At 39.7% G+C, this 21697-nt stretch overlaps 1 long non-coding RNA gene across 1 annotated transcript; it reads left to right on the top strand.

Moving 5' to 3' along the window:
- Positions 1–1891: 1891 nt before the first annotated feature.
- Positions 1892–21414, top strand: LOC122458545. The gene is made up of 4 exons (XR_006278589.1): positions 1892–1995; positions 4870–4919; positions 19571–19887; positions 21073–21414. It is a non-coding gene; the product is annotated as an uncharacterized LOC122458545 (long non-coding RNA).
- Positions 21415–21697: the final 283 nt, after the last annotated feature.

The following is a 21697-nucleotide window of genomic DNA, read 5'->3' as shown; positions in this document are numbered from 1 at the left end:
TGCATCTCCCTGCAAGTTCAGGATTGTTCTCTCTATGGAGCGTATATGGCCCCCATCACCATAGAATCACCATAGTATCCCCATTTTACAGACGGAGAACTAAGGCCAAGAGAGACTTACCTAGCATTACACGGGAAGTCTGAGGCAAAGCAGGGAATTGCATATGAACCTCCAGCAATTCAATCTAGTACCCAGTCCACTGGACCATTCTTCCTTTCTGTCCCTTTTGCCCATTTTCTAGTTTATTTAACAGTGATTTGCACAGTTTGAGTTTAAATTGAGGGATCCTATCCATTCCCTTGAGAGACTGTTCTATTATCCAGCAGCTGTCATTGTCAGGAAATGTTTCCTGCTATTCAGCCAATTTCATTCCATTATTCTTCATTTAGAACCCCTTTTACTATGATAAGTAGTTATTTTTCCTTACGCCACAGGAATCCCCAACAGGGGACTTCACATACAGCTTTTGTTCCCTTTTCTTTGCTCGAGCTGAGTAAAGGAAAAGAACAGGACAGAGAATCTGCCTCAAAATATTGTTTCCCCTTGACATTTTTGAATTAATGTATTTGGCCCTCTGGCTGAAAAGTTTGGAAATCGCTGAGATAGATGCTGTTTAGAGAGTTTATATCCCACTGCTGACCTGGAATAACCTTGGTTAGCTTGTGAATTGACAGGATTGCAACACATGGTTGTATGGTTATTCTTAATGATTTTGCCATTGCATTTCAAGATCTTTAGAGAGGGAAAGAGAGATAGAGATTTTACTCCGTATTCATTTTCTAATATCTGTCCCTTGGCTGCAGTCCTGTAGTTAATGCTCACTAATAGTGTGTTCTTTGTCTGCCTAGTTACCAGGGTCATCCTTTTTCAAAGGAGTTCTGCAGAATGGAGAAATGATTCTCCAGTAACTGTTTTTCTTTTAACAGAGACCTTTTCTATGTCCCTTTTTCCTTTTCAGCCTACAGCTGAGATGTTTTGCTCTGCCAATTCTTTTTCTGCACAATTCAATTTCTCAGTCATCAGAGACTGAACTTTGCATTTCAGTGTTTTATTGGAGAAAGTCAAAGAGGTGAAAATACCGTAAGTTTTTCTGTTCTTATATTGTATGAAGAGCCACCAAATTGCTTCTTTTAAGCCCTTTCCCTTCAAAATGGCAGTACCAGTGGAAATAGATGCAGCTGGAATTTTTTATAATTAAAAATAAATAAATAAATGCATTTGTTGAAATATGGCCTTTTTTCAAAAATGAAAAATGTCACAAAAATTGTTGATTTTTTTTATTTTTGTGATTTTTTTTCACTGTACCATTTTATTGAAAACATTGTAAAAATTTTTAACTGAAATGTGGTTTTGGTGAATAAAACATTTTGATAAACTTAGGGTAATGGTTTCAATAACATAATTTGTAAATAGTTTGATAAAAATGTTTATACCAAAATAGGAACAAAACTAAAATTTGTGTCAGTTTTGAACCCTGCAAGATGGAAAGAATTTGAAATTTTGAAGAAGAAAAAAAAGAGAGAGAAGAAAGGGAAAAACAAACTGTTTTTCCTCACTTTTCTTCTCCTTTCTGACTTTTTCTCTCTTTTCCACTTAAAAAAAAAGCGGGGGAGAAGGAAATCCAAAACCTTTAAAAAAAATCAAAATGTAATGAAAAATTCAATAGGAAGTTAAATAAAAGTGTTTATTTTGCTTTGTTTCAAAATGTTCTGCAAAAAAATCATAATTTTCCATGAAAAACTGAATTAAATTTGAAATTTTCCACAAAATAATATTGGATTTTTCTCCCAGCTGTAATAGCAGCAAATGGAGTAGGAAAAACTGAAAATTGAGAGGAAGCATTGGGGGTGAGATTATGTAGTGAGGACAAGGAACTAGAACTCACTGTGGTAAAAGACAGAAGGCTAATGGAGGGTTTTAAAGAGGTGGATGAAGCAGCATGAAAGGAAGGTGACTTTTCCAGGAGTACTTAAGCCAAACTGTATGTCTATCCAGGTACTTATATGGCCTCCATCACCATAGAGTATGATCATTACCAGTTCTGAGACTGGAGCAAAAGAGAAAAAAGGAAGAAGTTGAGAGAGGAGAAGGATACAGTAGTTAAGATGAAAGATTATTATGATGGAAAGAAGAAAAGGAGTACTTATGGCATCTTAGAGACTAACAAATTTATTTGAGCATAAGCTATTGTGAGCTACAGCTCACTTCATTGGATGCATTCAGTGGAAAATACAGTGGGAAGATTTATATACATAGAGAACATGAAACAATGGGTGTTACCATACACACTGTAAAGAGAGTGATCACTTAAGGTGAGTTATTACCAGCAGGAGAGCGGGAGGAGGGAAACTTTTATAGTGATAATCAAGGTGAGCCATTTCCAGCAGTTGACAAGGACGTCTGAGGAACAGTGGGGGGGGGATAAACAAGGGGAAATAGTTTTATTTTGTGTAATGATCCATCCACTCCCAGTCTCTATTCAAGCCTAAGTTAATTCTATCCAGTTTGCAAATTAATTCCAATTCAGCAGTCTCTCGTTGGAGTATGTTTTTGAAGTTTTTTGTTGAATTATTGCCACTTTTAGGTCTGTAATCAAGTGACCAGAGAGATTGAAGTGTTCTCCTACTGGTTTTTGAATGTTATAATTCTTGATGTCTGATTTGTGTCCATTTATTCTTTTACTAGAGACTGTCCAGTTTGACCAATATACATGGCAGAGGGGTATTGCTGGCACATGATGGCATATATCACATTGACAGGTTTCAGAGTAGCAGCCGTGTTAGTCTGTATTCGCAAGAAGAAAAGGAGTACCCGTGGCACCTTAGAGACTAACAAATTTATTAGAGCATAAGCTTTCGTGAGCTACAGCTCACTTCATCGGATGCATTTGGTGGAAAAAGCAGAGGAGAGATTTATATACACACACACACACAGAGAACATGAAAAAATGGGTTTATCATACACACTGTAAGGAGAGTGATCACTTAAGATAAGCCATCACCAGCAGCAGGGGGGGGAAAGGAGGAAAACCTTTCATGGTGACAAGCAAGGTAGGCTAATTCCAGCAGTTAACAAGAATATCAGAGGAACAGTGAGGGGTGGGGTGGGAGGGAGAAATGCCATGGGGAAATAGTTTTACTTTGTGTAATGAATCATCCATTCCCAGTCTCTATTCAAGCCTAAGTTAATTGTATCCAGTTTGCAAATTAATTCCAATTCAGCAGTCTCTCCTTGGAGTCTGTTTTTGAAGCTTTTTTGTTGAAGTATAGCCACTCTTAGGTCTGTGATCGAGTGACCAGAGAGATTGAAGTGTTCTCCAACTGGTTTTTGAATGTTATAATTCTTGACGTCTGATTTGTGTCCATTCATTCTTTTACGTAGAGACTGTCCAGTTTGGCCAATGTACATGGCAGAGGGGCATTGCTGGCACATGATGGCATATATCACATTGGTAGATGCGCAGGTGAATGAGCCTCTGATAGTGTGGCTGATGTGATTAGGCCCTATGATGGTATCCCCTGAATAGATATGTGGACAGAGTTGGCAACGGGCTTTGTTGCAAGGATAGGTTCCTGGGTTAGTGGTTCTGTTGTGTGGTGTGTGGTTGCTGGTGAGTATTTGCTTCAGATTGGGGGGCTGTCTGTAAGCAAGGACTGGTCTGTCTCCCAAGATCTGTGAGAGTGATGGGTCATCCTTCAGGATAGGTTGTAGATCCTTGATGATGCGTTGGAGAGGTTTTAGTTGGGGGCTGAAGGTGATGGCTAGTGGCGTTCTGTTGTTTTCTTTGTTGGGCCTGTCCTGTAGTAGGTGACTTCTGGGTACTCTTTTGACTCTGTCAATCTGTTTCTTCACTTCAGCAGGTGGGTATTGTAGTTGTAGGAATGCATGATAGAGATCTTGTAGGTGTTTGTCTCTGTCTGAAGGGTTGGAGCAAATGCGGTTATATCGTAGCGCTTGGCTGTAGACAATGGATCGAGTGGTATGATCTGGATGAAAGCTAGAGGCATGTGGGTAGAAATAGCGGTCAGTAGGTTTCCGATATAGGGTGGTGTTTATGTAACCATCGCTTATTAGCACCGTAGTGTCCAGGAAGTGGATCTCTTGTGTGGACTGGTCCAGGCTGAGGTTGATGGTGGGATGGAAATGGTGAACAAACCTCTGATACTATGGCTGAGGTGACTAGGCCCTATGATGGTGTCCCCTGAATAGATATGTGGAAAGTGTTGGCAACAGGCTTTGTTGCAAGGATAGGTTCCTGGGTTAATGGCTCTGTTGTGTGGTGTGTGGTTGCTGGTGAGTATTTGCTTCAGGTAGTTGTAAGAATGCTTTATAGAGATCATGTAGGTTTTTGTCTCTGTCTGAGGGGTTACAAGTACAATACCCACCTGCTGAAGTGAAGAAACAGATTGACAGAGTCAGAAGAGTACCCAGAAGTCACCTACTACAGGACAGGCCCAACAAAGAAAATAACAGAACGCCACTACCCATCACCTTCAGCCCCCAACTAAAACCTCTCCAACGCATCATCAAGGATCTATAACCCATCGTGAAGGACGACCCATCACTCTCACAGATCTTGGGAGACAGGCCAGTCCTTGCTTACAGACAGCCCCCCAATCTGAAGCAAATACTCACCAGCAACCACACACCACACAACAGAACCACTAACCCAGGAACCTATCCTTGCAACAAAGTCCATTGCCAACTGTGACCACATATCTATTCACACATAAATTTTCTGCTGAGGTGTATTCAATGGTCTTAAAAGTGCTCCATGAACTTTGTATTTCAACTAACCTACATATTTGCATTATTTCACACTGTCCTTGATCCTTTAAAATCTTTCAAACACCATTTTTACCCCTTTAGATGTTCCTTTCAAGCCTACATGATTTAAAATATGCCCCAGGAGTCTGTAAGTTCAAGGAAATTCAAACCTACACAGGAAATAATTTAAGTCATTTTCTGTAAATAAATGGAAGAAGCCTGTGATAAACAAATATGAAATTAATCATGCTCAGTAGAATAGCTTGAAGTATTTAGGTAGTTGGCAAGCTGGTAAAAGAACGTAAAGAATTAATACTGGTGCATCATTGACATGTTTTACAGTCAATTCTTTTAAATAAATGGCGGGTGGGGAAAGAAAGAACAGCTAATCAGCTGTCCATATCTTGATCATCTGTTATTTCAAGTTCAGTATGATTTATCTACTTTTCTAAAAGTACTAATGAGGCCTATTTCTCCACATTCTGCATTTTTAGGACAGTTTAGTGTTTATACATGCTGACCTCAGTTGGGTATAATATATCTGTGTGTCAGAATTTGGACCAGGCAGTAGACATTATGGATGAATTGCTAGGAAATTATCCCAATTGTGCTGACTTCCCAAATTCCTTCAAATGACTTAACAGGCTTGACATGGTTGCTCAGTGTTCTGCTTGCTTAGGGGACTTTATGAGAATCAGTGCTTGCAATCCATTATTAAGGTTTCGGGTTTTCACATTTACATAGCAATAGGAAGCTTATGGAACTTACAACTGGAAAATAAAAGAGCTGAAGTCATTATTATTATCAATGTCAAAGTTAATTCCATTTATACAGTTCAGATTAAAATATCTAAGAAAAAATAGCTAGGGAGACTATATTATTATTACTATACAGCTGATGATAGTCTCACCTTTGAACTAAAAGATTTTCTATTCAAGCCAGCACTAGCAATAGAAAACATACTCACTCCTAATGAGACAGTGTTTAAGGGTGACAGAGTTTATGGAAAATGGCATCATGAGATGATGTTTTGAACAAATGACTAATTTGCCTCTCCTTGGAGAGTGTAGATCTCTAACCCATGAAAGTTAAAAGTGGAAACTTTAACATTTCTTTCATCAGCTGTGCCAGGGAGTGACTGTCAGTTTTTCATAGTTACATCAAGTTAAGTGAATTTGTCTGTGTATCATCATTCTGCTGAAGTTTGGGAATTCCCTTCTCCTTTGTGGACTGGAATATGAAATCCTACCTCTCCCTATATATAAGATGTTAGGGTCAGACCCAAAAAGGTGCTTAGGTGACTAAGTCCCAATTTCAGGTTCCACTCAGATTCCCAATCTCTCTGGCCTCCCTCAATCTCTCCTGTTGAAGCTGTTCCACTATGTATCCATACTTAGAATGATAGGGCCATAGAGAGAGTGGCTGACTCTGTTGTCCAGTCATTAGGGCACCTACCTAGGAGCTGGGAGACCAATGGTCCAGTCCTCCTGCTCTAATGACTCTTTCATTATTTATCCACAGTGAAACAGCTCCAACTGAGGGAGCCCCTCATTAGAATATCCTATAGCTCAGTGATTAGAGCATTCTTCTGAGAGGTGGGAGGATGCCCCCCAGCCCACATACCCATTCAAAACCTTTCTCCCCTTCAGGAAAAGGAGGAAATTGAAACTGCTTCTCCCATGTCCCAGGTAAGCGCTCTAAGCACTGAGCTGAGATGTATAAGATGAGCTCCTCCTCCTCCAACTGTTTTGTGTGGTGTGACACAGGAACCTAACTCATTCTCATAAGAAATGACTTTGGAGCCTAAGCCACCTGACTCCCAGAGAGAGGTTCCCAGTTGTGGATCACTAACAGAGAGAGGCACCTCCCTGTAGCCCATACTTAGGCACCTATCTCCAAACGAGGGGAGGGGCTTAAGACACACCCCTGTCATCAGCATCTCCTGCTAGCTGGGTTAGGCCATTGCCTGCCTCGAGTGCTGTCTTTTGTGTATTATATTCTTAGCTGGGTATCTCACCCCATTCACTGTATTGGGAACGTAGGCACCTAACTAGCCTGGTACATCATAGAGTTGTTCCTGTGACTTCCTACGCATCTAAAATATAGACTTTGCAATGCTCGGCCTTGCAACGCTTCAGTCTCTTTGTGGGTCCAGGCCTTAGAATTCAGACCCAGAGTGCAAGAGAAAAATGGTTCCCAAATAAATTTTTCTAATTTGGCACTATTCAAATCTTAGGTGAATCAAGCTATATGCTAGTGTAACAACAAGAATATTATTCATATGCCTGGCATGTTTCCAGGCAAATAAGAGTACAAGAAAGATGGTTGAGTTGAGGATTCCTGAAAAGTTGTACCAAGTTAGGTAGGATACTTAAGATGCAGAGATGGTAATTAGTTTGACTACATCTGTGTCCTCCTTTTACTATGATATAATTATAGAGCAATTAGGTTATTCTTGTAAATGGTACAGTAAATACAGCTATAACAAGGCATCACTGCCATCTTCTGGTAAGCCCATTTGGCTTGCTAGTGTGTTGATTTTTATTTATTTGTTTGTTTGTTGTTAGAAAGCTACATAGCAATCAGTTTTTGTTTGCAAGGCCTCTGTTAATGTAAGCATATGTTTGATCATTCAGAATTTGTTTTGATCAATAATTCTACTCCATGCCAGGTCTTTTGAAATATTGTACTAATTCCACTGTCACAATGCACATTCCTGAGACTGATTTTTGGCTAGTATTATGAGTGCTATATATATGAAATGAGAACTTATAGCGGGGGTCTCAAATTGTTCTTCCATTCCAGAATGGTGGCTGTGCTTCAGCTGTAGATATGGAAACCAAAGGTGTGTCTTAAGCCTTATAAAATAAAATCAAGCTGGATATTGCCTATTTGTCACTTTGAGAGAAACAAGTAGATATTCAGGCCAGATTCTCAACTTGTATAAATTGGCATGGGTCCATTGAAGCCAATACTGCTATTTTGGCTTAAACCAGCTGAGGATCTAGCCCTCTGTCTTTAACAAGATGTTTCTATGCTAACTTTTGTGAGTAAATTACTGCTTTTCATGCTTTAGCAGAAACCAACCCAATTCCCAGCTGGGCTGCCACTAGAGCACTTGCCTTCGTGGGATCAGACTCATTTAAATAAATAAAAATCAACACTAACAATGAAACATTTAGAAACAAAATCAGTGGCACTCAGTCCATCCCTCTTTGGTATGGGTTGATTTTCCTGAAAACTCCTGGTAAGGCTAGTAGTACCCATTGCATGACCTTTACCAGTCTCTCCAGGTCTAACTGCCAGCGCTGCTAGTGCCTGCATATTACAGCTTCACTGGCAAGGATTATACAAAGCACCACATCCCATGGTGATGATCAGTAGAAAATTACTTTTCCTTTTAGTAAAAAGAGACATTATAGAACATATTAAAGACTTGCAGATGCTATGGAAATTACACTAGTCATTTTCCAAAATAGTTGCTTGGAAATTTACTTAGAAATCAATTTAAAAAAAACATTCTTTCCCGACTCAAGAAATTAACATGTATTTTGGCTTAAAAGACTTAAAATATATAATAACAATGACCTCTTTAGTTGAGGGCATATGTGTAGGATAAGTAACTACTGACCAGACTTTGTATATGTGAATTTAAAACACCTGTGCACATAAGTAATGGAATCTATCAGATGATGTACACAAAGAGGACTAAATTGTGGCAGAGAGCTACAGTACATAAGAACATAAAAACTGCCATACGGGGTCAGACCAAAGGTCCATCTAGCCCAGTATCCTGTCTTCCAACAGTGGCCAATGCCAGGTGCTCCAGAGTGAATGAACAGAGCAGGTAATCATCAAGTGATCCATCCCCCGTCACCCATTCCCAGCTTGTCGTGCATGTAAGAAGAGTAGTGGGGTGTGACACTTTGTGTTGTCTCTTTCCATCACACAGTCATTCTGCTGTTTGTCACAACTTGGCACACAGGCCGCCGTGTGCGTACATAAAGTTGTGCATCTGTCTTTGGAGGCTGAGATCTCAGCCCCATGAAAATCAGGCACTAAGTTCCAGATTCTGCCACCCATATTCCCACTGAACTACAAAAAGTACCTTTCTGATAAATGTGAAAGTAGTGAGACTAGTCACTCTGAGCAAGGATGGCACATTCTGGCCCCATATGTCTAGGTGAGTATGTACTTGGTCTGCCTTTCTTTTCCACTGCCTGTGATTCGAGTTCCAGCATTTCTTCCTGGCTGGCTTGTCAGAGGGAAAAATTATTCCTCCTATACATTTTCTGTTCTGTGAGCCTGGCCTCAATTTGTGGCCCAAATTATTTAAAGACAAATCCTGCCTTTTAGCCTTTATAGCCACTGTGCTGTTCATATCATTCTTTGAGAATTTCCCTTTCAAAAACAGTGAGTCTGTCACCAAACACGGAGAGATTTGGGGTCATAAATCCTTCAGAGACATTTCTTACCAAGGTAGAACAGTTCTCCATAAATACAGAGCCAGCCTTTTTTAAACCCCAAAGCTGGATAGTACATTTTCACTGTCCATTCATGCCAGTGACAGATGCCTGGCAATCATGAGCTACTTGTCACTTTCAGACGGGTGGCACAGAATGCACATTGCTGTTGAGAAGAGCAGAAAGACGGCTCTTTAAAAAAAGGCTTTTTAAATGAGGTTGGAATACATGCATTTTTAAACAACGTCACTTAAAACCTTTTACACAGAAGCACTTCCACAGCTGTGAGCCAGCTGGCAATTATGAGGGAGGAAGAACTGATCTTCAAAATGCTTTTATAGTTAAGTGATTTTGCAAAACATACCGTGGCATCTCTAAAAAAAGGCTTCTTGAAAAACATATCCCTTTCTCTTGCTTGTCCTTTTCTTCAATATTATCAACCTACTGCTTATTTAGCAACGTGTGACTTTTCAGTATATGGCAGCTTCTCATAAACAAACTAGGAAAATACAGCCTAGATGGAGCTACTATAAGGTGGGTGCATAACTGGTTGGACACCCATCTCCAGACAGTAGTTTTCAGTGGTTCATAGTCAAGCTGGAAAGGCATATCAAGTGCTGTCCTGCAGGGATCAGTTCTGGATCCAGTTCTGTTCAATATCATCATGAATGATTTAGATAATGGCATAGAGAGTACAATTATAAAGTTTGCGGACCATACTAAGCTAGGAGGGGTTGCAAGTGCTTTGGAGGATAGGATTAAAATTCAAAATGGTCTGGACAAACTGGAGAAATGGTCTGAGGTAAATAGGATGAAATTCAATAAGGACAAATGCAAAATACTCCACTTAGGAAGGAACAATCAGTTGCACACATACAAAATGGGAAATGACTGCCTAGGAAGGAGTACTGCGGAAAGGGATCTGGGGGTCACAGTGGATCACAAGCTAAATACGAGTCAACAGTGTAACACTGTTGCAAAAAAAAGCAAATATCAGTCTGGGATATATTAGCAGGAATGTTGTAAGCAAGACAGAAGAAGTAATTCTTCCACTCTACTCCATGCTGAATAGGAGTATTATGTCCATTTCTGAGCACCAAATTTCAGGAAAGATGTAGGCAAACTGGAGAAAGTCAGGTTTCAGAGCAGCAGCCGTGTTAGTCTGTATTCGCAAAAAGAAAAGGAGTACTTGTGGCACCTTAGAGACTAACAAATTTATTAGAGCATAAGCTTTCGTGAGCTACAGCTCACTTCATCGGATGCATCTGATGGATCTAATAAATTTGTTAGTCTCTAAGGTGCCACAAGTACTCCTTTTCTTTTTGGAGAAAGTCAGGTAGAGAAGAGCAACAAAAATTATTAAAGGTCTAAAAAACATGGCCTGAGGGAAGATTGAAAAAATTAGGTTTGTTTAGTCTGGAAAAGAGAAGATTGAGAGGGGACATAATAACAGTTTTCAAATATGTAAAAAGTTGCTACAAAGAGGAGGGAAAAAAATGTTCTCCTAAACCTCTGAGGATAGGACAAGAAGCAATGGGCTTAAATTGGAGCAAGGATTGTTTAAGTTGGACATTAGGAAAAACTTCCTGTCAGGGTGGTTAAGCACTGGAATAAATTGCATGGGGAGGTTGTGGAATCTCCATCATTGGAGATTTTTAAGAGCAGGCTAGACAAACAACTGTCAGGAATCGTTTAGATAAAATTCAGAACTGCCATGAGTGCAGGCAACTAGACTAGATGACTTCTCAAAGTCCTTTCCAGTCCTATCATTAACTTTCCTGATGCTGATCAAAAAATGTGTCCTGAACAGACAAATCCAATGAATGGATTAGATTGCAGACTTCTTTTTGTTGTGGAACCAACCAAGCTAGTTGTACATGTATTAATTAATTTGTTCAGAGAAAAGCTTTTCATGGCTTCCAGGCAATTGTGCTGAAAACCTGAAAAATGATTTTACAACTTAAGCAGGAAGGGTATGTTTTTCAAAAGCACTGAGCTTGACCCAACTATGCTTCCACTGAAGTAAATGTTAAAATTCTCATTGACTTCAAAGGGAATACTGTAGTTAGGTCAGTGCTGAATGCTTTTGAAAATCCTTCCCTAAATCCTTTATTAAAACAAACCTAAAAGCTAATTTTAGACTTAAATCTAGTGCTAAAGCTTTAGAGAAATAATCCCTCCATTACAAAATGGAGTATAATACTATCAGTGGCAGATTTATAGGGGGATGAGCTCATAGCAGAGAAGATATATGTGGGAATAATCAGTGGCTGGGGAAGGCCCTTCTACTCAGACTTTCTTTCACCTCCAGACACAAACCAATAAAACTAAAAGGAGAACTATATGATTCTTCTATACAGGGGTTCTCCACCTTTTTCTTTCTGGACACCCCTCCCTACAGCATGCTATAAAAACTCCACGGCCCACCTGTGCCACAACTGTTTTTATACATATAAAAGCCTGGACCAGCATTAGGGGGTAGCAAGCAGGGCAATTGCTCAGTGCCCCACACCACAGGGGCCCTGTGAAGCTAAATTGCTCAGGCTTCGGCTTCAGCCTCGGGTGGCGGGATTTGGAGCCCCGGGCTTTCTGTCCTGGGCCCCAACAGATCTAATGCTGGCCCTGCTTGGTGGCCCCCCTGAAACATGCTCACAGCCCCCCTCTCCCCCCCCCAGTGGGCCCTGGATCCCTGGTTGAGAACCACTGCTCTAGAACACACAAGGAACCATTACGTTTATTATATACTGTCCTCCCACCTTCCACCCCCTCATGGTGAAGGGTGGGTCTCCTAGGTTGCCATCTACGAGACATAAAAAACTGACCAACCCCCTCCCACACCTAAGACCTCAAGGGAACCCTTCTACTGTTGTCTCCCAGGAGCCCTGTCTCTTCCAACTCGTTTCTTGCCCCTCCCTGCTGACAAGTCTTGGGTCCATTCCACTTCCCGGTCCCTGGTGCAGAGAGCAGCCACCATCATTTCAGCAGGTTATGAGGAAGGTTGAAGTTTTCGGCTCACAGAGCAGGACACAGATGCCGGCTGTGCCCCCAGCCATATAATGTTCAGTAGTTACACAATCAATGCATGACCATGCACACATGCAGCTTACAGGGAGTATCAGTCCCCCATGAAAAATAAACTTGGTACATTAAATCTTTTCACCATCAAACAGGCAAGACGGTATCAAAAACAACCGGCAAGATGACAACCCTAGGCTCAGTGATGCCCTGCTTCAGTTTCCCGTTCTGTTCAGGGCCCCTTAAAAAGTCCACCCAAGTTCAGATGTTCAGAACATTCCCCTTCTGTGGTCCAATTTATTTAATGCTGCACGAAGTCTTTCAAAATTGAATTCAAACCTACAAAGTCTTCACCCCAGTTTCAGTTGTGCCCAGCTCCTCTTCCCTGAGGGTCTGTCCTCTCTTTAACATTCCTTTCTTTTACGCTAGTCCCAAACTGGGCAAGTCTGTGCTCTTCTTGCTTGCAGTTTGGCCTTCTCTGCTTTCTTCACAGGCCTCCTTTTCTACTGGTGTCTTTCCCACTGCAGACTCAGGGCCCTGCAGGTGTCTTCTTATTTCCTGCAATGTCTTTCAGGCATCTGTCAACATCCACCTCTGCACTTTCTCTCTCCTTGACTCTACCTTATATACCAAAGGCCCGACTGGGTCATTTTACTCTAGTGGGCACATGACTTTCATTCTCCCCACCTGGAGAGGAAAATTGGCTAGGTCACAGGTAGTGCTGGGCCCATCTCCCCTTAAAGGGGCCAGTGACACTGTGACATATACCTAACCCATGTAACCTCATGATCTTATTGTCATTACCTTTGCCCTTCCCCCCTACTTCGATCTTATTCTGTATTGCACTCATTTCTATAAGTTTTCAAATTAGAAATTGTAACTGTTTGTGATATCTTCCCTTGTGTTTAGACAGCACCGAGCACAATGGGGCCTGAAACTTGGCTGAACCCTGAAAATACTATCACATTACAAATAATATTTTATTAATTATTACAGTTGTCATTATTATTATTAGCTTTTATGTGTTTATTCACTCAGGTCATTATGCAATTTTTTACTCTTTTATTAACAGATTTCTCATTAGCAACATGAGCTCCTGTGCTGCTGGTAGTTTTATTTGCAATTGACTCTCAGTCAAAAATGCACAGGACAACTGACATTTATCTTTTCTCAAATTTTTCTTCTGCAAAAGCTGTCCCTGTGCCAAGACAGTTATGAAATCTTAAGGCCCTCAGAGGTCTAGTCTGAAGTCTTTTGCTGGCAGAAGATAGATGTTCTGACTTACACAGATGGGTAGTAGTTAAATTAATGTGGTTCTGTAGATGCCAGTGGTCAAAGTTTATTCATAAGCTATTTGTTTAGTGTATGAAATTTATTTCAAAAGACAGACAAGAATTGCTGTTCTGCATCCTGTTTCATACTTATGCTCTTAATGCAGTCTTTGATTTTCTATGTTTTTATCCAGAATTTTCAGGAGAATTTTTTATCTGTCAAAGTTGGCACAATAATTAACCTATTTGAACACCTACATATTAGTCTTTCACATTAAAATACCAGGAAGAGATAATGATTAGTGAATTTCAGAAGGTTTTGATGATTATTCCAACTAACTGTATCTTCTGGGCCTGATTTTACACTGACATAACCAAAGAATAACTCTTTAAATCATAAATGACTATGGACTTTCTTTCTGAGGCTCTGCTCATGTGAATCATCCTAGCTCCATTGTGGAGCTACTTGGATTTACCACAGCTGAGGATCTAGCCTTCTTTCTTTTTTGTTAGTCATTACACTAATCCGACCATTGCCCTGATACAAGAGCCCAGATTTTGTGACCTTCAGGACTAGTGGTTTTCCTGAGTTCTGATCCAGAAAAGCACTTAAGCACATGCTTGACTTTCAGTACATTAGTCGTTCTACTGACATCAATAAAACTACTCAGATGCTTAAAGTTAAAACATATGCTTAAGTGCTGAATTAGGGAGCCAATCCTTTCCGACCCAGTGGAAAGGAATGTATTGAAGAAGAGGGCCTTTCTAAGATGGTAGCCATTCTGATGAGTTGGAAATTCTCTCTTCACCTTTGCTTATACGATTTGTTGGCTACATTCTCTATTCTGAAAAAGTTTGTGGGTTAGATTTTCTTCAGCAACTGAGATGTGCTGAAGACAGAAGAGTGCAAAGGGAATTTTCGGGGAACTGATTGTGGCTTCTTGATTCTATGGATAAGTCTATACCAGCATTGGCCTGAACTAGAGAAGTCTACTATTAAATATCCCCAGTGGTGGGGCTTCTACTCCTTCCCATGCAAGACATTTCCACAATCATTAGATTCTTTTTTCCCCCTCAAGGCCATTTTAGCACTTTTCTACATTCCATGTAAAAGAGGCTTTTGTTATATCTGAAATATATGCTGCTCTACATCCATGTCTGTAAGAGAAATTATGTCGGCATTAGCAATACCTTCCACCCACATTATCTCCTTGTTACACTTTGCTTCCAAAGACTTTAAGAGTTCTGCATATGCTGCCAAATCTTCCATCTGTAAAGACAATGATCATTCATATTTCTTGGCTGGCCAGAAATCCTCACCACTACCACCACCACCACCCTAATTGTCAAACTAATGATGTGCTGGTGCTGTTCAACCTGCCAAGAAATTATGAATAGTGTAAAAGTAAAAGATACTGTACAAATCTATTTTAAGTCTGCCTGATTCTTTCGCCTGTATAAATCAGGAGGAACTCCACTGAAGCTAATATAGTCACACCACTCTGACAATGCCACCTATTGATTAAATGGATGGGGAAAATTGATTGGGTCTGCAAGTTGCCAGATGACTTTAGTGAAAAAGGGGGAGTGTGTACAGGGTTAGGCCCCTCAACTCCCTGAGTGTTCTGCTCCCCATTGGCCAGCTAGGGAGATGTGAGCTAGAATGGCTTTTGTTTCACAAAATCACTTATTTAAACCCTGCTTTGAGGTAGGCATGCAATATCAAGGAGTGTGTGTGTGTGTCTGCCTCCAATGGGCCCACCTAAAACGCCTGGTTTGAGGAGATATTGCCCCTCTCCAATATACAGATTTTTAATAAAGTTGTGCCCTTCCATTTAAAAACCATCCCTGTTTCTGTCCTGATCCATGGAGTTAGAGGAGATTCAAACCTGTGGAATACAGGTAGCTGGAGAAGTGTTTTCCATATTATTTCTAGAACAGATCACAAAATTATTTGGTTTTAGAACGTCTTCGAAATTCAAGGTCAGAAAAGTTACTTTCCCAATAGAATATTTAGGTGCATCTGTCTCATAGTTATAAACCTTCTGAACTTTGTCCAAATAAGGCATCTGTTGTTTGTTACTGGTCTTTTCTCTTACAACGTATGTCAACAATTCTGACATTTACTTAAAGGACACAAAGATTTCAAACCCCACAGAAACCAAGAGTATGCACATTTGCATTGTTTTTAAACCTCTTGTACAAACATTGAGCAGAGTTAGGAAGTGGGAAGTCACTATTGTTTGTTATGACTGCATGCGTAACTCTCCCTTAAACTGACTTTTAGTTGAGTAGATGACTAATGGACTTGAATTATTGAACTGTTGCTTCCAGTTCATAAATAACATACTTATCTTTAAATCTACCCATATTTTGTCCTGCTAGCATGGGGTCTAAAAGCTACTGTATCAAAATGATGTCTGGACTAAGCTGCTTTTTCAGCTACTGCCAAAAAAGAGGTGTAGTATATTAAAATCAAGTAGCACTTCTGTGTCACAAAGCATGATAATTTATTATAAAGCATCCCTGTTACAAGTTTATCATAAAAATATGGATGTTACTGGCATTTGCCAAGGCTTTTTAGAATCTGTTGCACAAACTGGATGGATTAGGCAAACAGTTTGCTTTCAAATATCATATGTTGATAAGAACAAAAATGAATATTTAAAGTGTGTGCTCCATTTATTATAACACTATTTCTCAGGAATTTCAAGGCATTGTGTAAATACTAATTACACTTCACAACACTCTTTGAAGTTGGGTAAGGTAAAGGGACCTTTTGGCCCACAACTGAAATGCAACTACCTCCAAACTGTAGACAATATTTGTTTAGCAGCATGCAACAAAATGAAATATATTTGTAATATGTTTCTACTGTGTTCAATAATTCTGGTAATGCACACACATCCATTGTTAATTAAAAAAATGTCAGCACAAGAATTGTAACAACATGAACTTTAATATTTGTAAAATAGTTAGAAGAAAGAGAAATCATTTGCTTTTTCAGATTTGTGTAATTCTTTTACCTTTTAAAAGATCTAGTATAACTCTCTGGTGTGGAAGATGACAATAGCAAATTGTCTTCCTGACACACATTTGGTTCCAAAGCCATTCTCTGAGTTTAAGGAAACCTCAGTTCTTCATATCCCATAAAAGCAGATATTCTGCATTTAGCCAAGAGCAGCTGAGGGAGCAGTATTTGGACTCCAATAGAGTTTTTTATAAAACTGGGGAACATTTTCACAAAAAAGCACTGACATTTTTTCTGTTTAGTTTTGAATTTCAAAATTTCTTCCAAAATTTTAAAAGTGTACCATGTAATTTGTCTGAATACAGTAAACAAAGTTGTGCACAAAATATGATGTGCTCCCAAATGTATTATCTTAATCAGCAGTTTTCAGGGTGCAACCTTCCAAGGAACAATTGTGTCTGTCTCAAATCAACAACAAAACATTTATAGACTCCTCTCCTGCAATCAGATCTATGCAGACAACATAGAGCCCCAGTGATTTGAATCTACATAGAGCCCCAGTGATTCTTAAAGAAGATATACAACAACACTTGGCCCACCTTCTATGTCGGTAGCACCTCACTGGACCTCACATATACACAGACATTTGTCCACAACTGATTCATTTCCATTTATCATTAACCCTATTTTAAAAAAAAAACCCTACATAGAATCATAGAATCATAGAATCATAGAATATCAGGGTTGGAAGGGACCCCAGAAGGTCATCTAGTCCAACCCCCTGCTCAAAGCAGGACCAAGATAGAATCTCCCAGTTAAATCATCCCAGCCAGGGCTTTGTCAAGCCTGACCTTAAAAACCTCTAAGGAAGGAGATTCTACCACCTCCCTAGGTAACGCATTCCAGTGTTTCACCACCCTCTTAGTGAAAAAGTTTTTCCTAATATCCAATCTAAACCTCCCCCATTGCAACTTGAGACCATTACTCCTCGTTCTGTCATCTGCTACCATTGAGAACAGTCTAGAGCCATCCTCTTTGAAACCCCCTTTCAGGTAGTTGAAAGCAGCTATCAAATCCCCCCTCATTCTTCTCTTCTGCAGACTAAACAATCCCAGCTCCCTCAGCCTCTCCTCATAAGTCATGTGCTCTAGACCCCTAATCATTTTTGTTGCCCTTCGTTGTACTCTTTCCAATTTATCCACATCCTTCCTGTAGTGTGGGGCCCAAAACTGGACACAGTACTCCAGATGAGGCCTCACCAGTGTCGAATAGAGGGGAACGATCACGTCCCTCGATCACAATACAAGAGGTTTCCATCCATGTGACCCTGTTCACATCCAGTCTATTTGAATTACATTTTCAGCAAGATTTTGTGAGGCACTGTATGAAATGCTTTAATAATAACTCATAGCTCTAATTTAGAGCTTTTCATCAGTAGCTCTCACAGCTCTTTACAAAGGAGGTCAGTATTACTTTCCCCAATTTACAGATGGGGAAGATTTACTAAAGTCCATTCACATCTGCTGCATGCTCTGCATCCATTACATTGTGTCATTGTGTCATATAAAGCAGTCAGGTTTGTCTGGCACAACTAGTCCTTTACAAACTGATATAATTTATTGCTCATAGTTCTATTATCCTCGAAAGCTTGCATTCATTTCTCTTAATAAATAACAAAATGCTTCCCATTTGATTCAGAAGCCCTTGGATGCTAATGAGCAGAGATTACTAACTGTATTTTGGGGCTTGGTTTCAATGTGTTTCTAAAAAAATGTTAGGTTTCAGAGTAGCAGCTGTGTTAGTCTGTATTCATGTTACTACTGTAATATCTCCTTAGTGTTTTGTCTTAACTAAAGCACTTTTATGCCATCTGCTGGTGGATCTGATGCCAGCTAACCAGCGTGTGAAATATTCCACATCACAAGTGTTTTGATATATACAAAGCCATTGTAGAGTGAAATTCAAGCCTATGTAGAAGGTCAGTTCAAAGCCTATGTACCACTTGAGCACTATTTGATCATTTAAATAGTATGTGGATATTGAACTGGCCCCTCCGCACAGTGCTGAAATTCACTCTCTATTTTTATTCAGTACCACAGAAGATTTTCTGAAAAATTTATGACCTCACTACAGGCACTACATAGAGCTGGTCAGTAAACTTCAAGGGAACTATCTTTCATAATACAATGAGTTCTGTAAAAACCCAGACACTGAAATTGTGTTGATTTCATCAAAATTTTGTTTCAAAGGAAAAAAGGGAAAAATATTCTTACAACATCGAAACATGCCATCTTGACATTTTGGATTGAAACATTTTTATTTTTTCCTTTTGAAATGACTTTTAATTTAGAAACACGCTTTCTCTTCTCTTTTCTTATAAAAATGTCAGAATGGAAATGAAACATTTTGATTGCCAAAACAAAATAGGGAGAGGGGGAATCTTTCACAAAGAATTTTTCAATGTTGGGGGTTTATTCTGAATCAGAACAAAAACAAATTTGAAAATTTCAAAATCTTACATAAAACAGAATTTCCATTCTCTCTCTAGCTCTATAGCTAGAAAATAAATAGATACAAATACTAGGCAGTGTTTAAATTTGAAATAAAAATGCCTCCGTACTATAAAAACTAGCCTGATTCTGATCTCATGTTCAGTGATTTTACATGGGTATAACTCCATTGGCTTGGTTTGTTTCTTTTTTGTTATTGAGACCTCAGAACAGTCTTAAGAAGATTTCTAGTGTCAACTTTTCATTCATTTCCCTAAATGGAATATTATTCATATCTAAATAGGAGGGGCCATTTGCAGTTTTCAATTACATTGAGATTAACTCCTTTAATTTCAAGGACATTACTCCAGATTTATACTAGTGAACTGAGAAAATGTAACTTTTTGGTCATCGGTGAAAATCCTTTCTCCTTTATATCCTAGTCACTTTCCTTGTGTGAGTGAGGCTGGATGGAATATCATTTAGAAATCCTCACTGCCATTCCCAATTTGGTCAGAGAGGCCACTTTAAATTGAGGCTAGTCTATCTGTATTTCAAGGAAGCTAATACTCAACCTTTTCCCGCTCTGCAAAGTCAAAGTGCTCTGCAAAGTCAAATGAGCATTGTCATCCCCATATTACAGAAGAGGAAACAGAAGCACAGAGAAGTTAACTGATTTCCCTGATGTCACAGAACAAATTAATGGCAGAGCCAGGAGCAAAATGCGGGTACCCTGAAGCCCATTCTGGTGCCTTAACATAGGACCATGCTGCCTCCCAGAAAGAAGAAACTGCTTCCCTGCCTACTGCTCCCCAACAATGCTGATATATGGGGCCTGGGAATCAAACCTAGGTCGCATATATCACAGGTTGCTAAGCCACACAGTTGATCACAAAAATGTAAAATACATTGTATGTTGTGTATTATTAATATTGCAATTAAGTTAAATGAGTAAAATAAATGTTTGAGGCCCAATATGGTACATTTTATAATGAAATTAATTCTCTGTATATTTTATTAAGTATAATATAGTGTGGTAAGGCTTCTTATATGAATCAGTCTGCAGTGATTCAGAAAGATGATGAAAATGTTCAGCAGTCTTTTCAGTCCCCCCATATTTATAAAGGAAATTCTTTTATTAAATAAAACAGCAAATGCATCAGTGTATCCAGGAAAGATCAAATCAAATGAGTCAGAACAGGCAGGATACTGCAATTCAGAGCTTAAAGAGGTAACTAACCATAGCCCATATCCTCAGCAGCTAGGAAAATCCAAGGAGGTAGCGGAAGAACAAAGATGAAATAAACCTCCTTACACTGTAAAAAATAAAAGGGGCTATTCTGTATCCACTGCTCCAGTGGAATGGCAGGAGAGTTGGCCCTTTGCTGTCCCCTCCATAGATGCATGGTGCTAAGCACAGGAGGATCTCTTTATATGGCTCCAAGCCACTTAGCCTCTGCCTAACCTCCTTATAAGACACACATAAGAGTGCAGGCAGCTTGTGTGTAACTGAGTTCCTTATCTCACAGGGACTCACATGCATTTCCTAGCTGTGTGGAGGAGCAGTGCACATACAATTCCCTTCTTCCCCAATATAGATCTTCCCTAGGGTGCCTCAGGGAACTTTCTGCAGGCAGGGCAGGGTGGGAAGTAGGTGGTGGAGGTAAATTACCATGGAAGCTCCTGATTCCTCTCCACTTTGGGTTCCAGAGTTGAGATCTGTGCATAGATGGCTCCTTTCACATGCAAATTACAAGGACACAAGCTGGCCCTAAGTAAGGATCCCTAAGTAAAGGATTTGTACCTAATCATAGGGGCTGGAACTAGGGGTGCTGAGGGTGCACCCCCAGTTTAAAATGATTTCCATCATATGCAGTGTTTATAGTTTGATTCATTGACTCGCAGCACCCCTCTATACAAATTGTCCCAGCACCTCTGGCTCTAATGGGAGTTTTACCTGAGAAAGGACATGGTAAATCTGGCTAAGTCCCAGGACTGGCCTTGTGTTTCATCAGGAGAGTGACAGTACTTTAAAATGTCCAGCTTGTTTGCCTTGCTAATCTAAAAAATATAATAATTCCCTGTCTTTTTAATAGGCTAAATTCACCTCTAGGGAAGACCGGAGTAGCTCCCTTTGACCCAGATGTGAGCTTAGACCAGGACAGAGTTTGGTCTTCACCATCTAATTATCCAAAGACAACATGAAAAGACACACAATTTTCCTTTGATACTTCTCCACATTTTTTTCTTCCTTTATCCAGTATTTAATCACTGTTCTGATTTTGAAGTGAATTATACAAGAGACTCAGTGGGAAGACAAACAAATTTGTTAGAGCTTTTTCTGTTTCTTTTTTTAAGCTTCCTGTTAGCTTAAGCACATTGTGTTCCTCTGTATCACATCCCTTTAGAGCCATATGTGGAAGTAATAAAGTGTATCCCTGCTTCCAAAGATATGGAGTATTTGTTTAGCTAACCGATTAAGGAAATATTATGAACTCATTAACAAATATAGTTATATGTGGTCACTTAGTCACAGAGAGCAAGAGCTATGGAACCAGAGCACAGGACATATTAGTCAGCATGGGCAATGGAACTGTAAATTACAGATCTCAGGGTTTTTTTCCAAGAGAAGGGAGACAGCAGGTAGCAGTAAAGGAGAGTAAATCCACCAGCAGTTTCCATTACAATCAGATTTCCAGCTGTAGAAATATATGTAGATAA

Source organism: Dermochelys coriacea, chromosome 2, assembly GCF_009764565.3.
Source record: "Dermochelys coriacea isolate rDerCor1 chromosome 2, rDerCor1.pri.v4, whole genome shotgun sequence".
Classification (NCBI taxonomy): domain Eukaryota; kingdom Metazoa; phylum Chordata; order Testudines; family Dermochelyidae; genus Dermochelys; species Dermochelys coriacea.
The sequence above is the reverse complement of the archived record's forward strand: the minus strand, read 5'-3'. Positions and strand labels throughout refer to the sequence as shown.